Raw genomic sequence first — 2,106 nt, 5'->3', positions numbered from 1 at the left:
AAAAAAAAAAAAACAACACTGTAATAGTGTTAATATTCAATATTATGATTTCATATTTGGAAAATAAACTCTTGTTTTTATATGACAATCTCACAATGAAAAACTAAGTGTAATCCTTAATGGGGGTAGGGGTACACCAGTGACTTTTTACACCTAGGGGAATTTTTAAAACTATGGGGGAGGGGCATAGGAGATGTCTAGTTTTCTGGGGTTGAGGTTGACAAAGACTCAGATATAAACTATAAATCTAGCAGAAGGAGTGAGAGATTTCCACTTGATGTCATCCTAGGCTGAGAACAACCCCATGAGTAGTACAAACCAGATGTATCTCAGGCTCTCAAGTAGACGACTAGCAAAGAATAGGGTCCTCAGGCAAGACTTCCCAGAAATGGTGCAGTTTTGACTAGGCCTGGCTATAGAGGAGCACAGGTAGGTAGAGTGGAGGGGGAAGAGTCATAGGTGTGGCACAGACTATAGTCCTGGTGTCTGATCACCCTACGTCTGCCTCTCTACCTGCAGTCCCTTCTCTCCCCCAATTCCCTTCCTTTCTCCTAGGCCCCATCCAGTCTCCCTTATACAGGAAACCCTCTGGGTGACTCCAGCCCAGCCTCATTGACTTCATTGCTTATTTAGACCCAGTTTTACTTTCTATCTATCTTGTACAAGGAGCTTCTCAAAACAAACTGTGACTTACACATTTTTGCACCTCCTCCTCAGTGTCTTAATTCAGGGCCAAGCTGGTAAGCTCTACCAGGATTTGTTGCTCTAAAATGACTACTTTCTAAGTTTGGGCTGTGGGTAGGTAAAGAGAAAGAACAAATGCAAAGTGGCCTGTCAGCTGGGTAAGGGCTGGAAAACATTTTTGTACTTCCAAGGTCAAGAACTGGATTCTGATCCAGCCAGACTTGGGTTTGCATCCAGGTTGTGTGACCCTAGGCAACCGATTTAACCACTCTGAGCTTCAGGTTCCTCATCAGTGCACATAGAAGGACTGGGATGTGACACATAATGATCAATGGCAGGGATGGTTGCTGATGTCAGTTGGGTTGAGAGATGAGGGTGTGATGGACTCAGCTAGGCAGTTCTGAGTCTGAGGCCTTTCACAAGCCTCTTGATGTGCAAAGGCCCACCCAGATGCTCTCTATCTCCCCAAGTTACCTAGGCATTAAGGCTGCCACTTTACTGTCATAGGAACAGCCCCCAGCCCAGCTTCCTCTAAATGAGGAGTGAGTACTATGGTCAGATACCTACCCATCAATTCAAGCAACAGTTGCCACCAAGAGCTCCCTCATCTGATCCAGCCTAAAATCACCCTAGGAAACCTTAGCCCCTCCCTGCCTCCTCAAACTCACTAGCTATACACAGCCTCCAACTCCTGTGCTCTATGCATATGAACACTTGGAACTTCAGAGGGAGAGGCTGGCAGAACCTGGGGCTATGTTGAGACTGTTAAGTGACTTGGGGTGGAGGGCCATCATCTTGTTACTTTTATGTGCTTACACTGATGCAGGCACTAACTCCTGTCTCCATGGAGACTTGCCCAGGCCCTTGTCAGGTCCCCTGACAGTGTGGTGCAATAACTGGGACACCATTGACTGTGTCAGATGGACATTATTATTATTTTTTAAAGACAAAAAGAAAGCTGTCACCCTGGGTAGAGTGCCGTGGCGTCATATCTTACAGCAACCTCCAATTCTTGGGCTCAAGCGATCCTATTGCCTCAGTTTTTTCTATTTTTAGTAGAAATGAAGTCTCGTTTTTGCTCAGGCTGGTCTCCAACTCATTAGATTAAGCAATCCACCCACCTTGGCCTACCAGAGTGCTAGGATTGCAAGCATGAGCCACCATGCCGGGCCTTCAGATGGACATTACTAAAAATCTCAGATTTGGCTCAGTGCCCTACTCAGTGACAGGCACCCGCCACATTCACCAAAGCTGGTGGCTTCGATTCCGGCCCAGGCCTGCTAAACAAAGACAACTGCAGCAAAAAAATAGCCATTGCAGGTAGTGCCTATGGCTCAAAGGAGTAGGGCACCGCCACCATATACCAGAGGTGACAGGTTCAAACCTGGCCCCACCCAAAAAATAACTGCAAAAAAAAAAAAA

At 46.2% G+C, this 2,106-nt stretch overlaps 1 protein-coding gene across 5 annotated transcripts in view; it reads right to left on the bottom strand.

Annotated features, from left to right (window-relative positions):
• SLC23A1 (solute carrier family 23 member 1) overlaps window positions 1–2,106 on the bottom strand; it is a 17,756-nt gene that overhangs the window by 7,546 nt on the left and 8,104 nt on the right. The gene's annotated exons all lie outside the window — the stretch shown is intronic.

The sequence above is a fragment of the Otolemur garnettii genome, unplaced genomic scaffold (genome assembly GCF_000181295.1).
Source record: "Otolemur garnettii isolate 467f Iridium unplaced genomic scaffold, OtoGar3 scaffold00003, whole genome shotgun sequence".
Taxonomy (NCBI): domain Eukaryota; kingdom Metazoa; phylum Chordata; class Mammalia; order Primates; family Galagidae; genus Otolemur; species Otolemur garnettii.
This window is presented reverse-complemented; position numbering and strand designations above follow the sequence as displayed.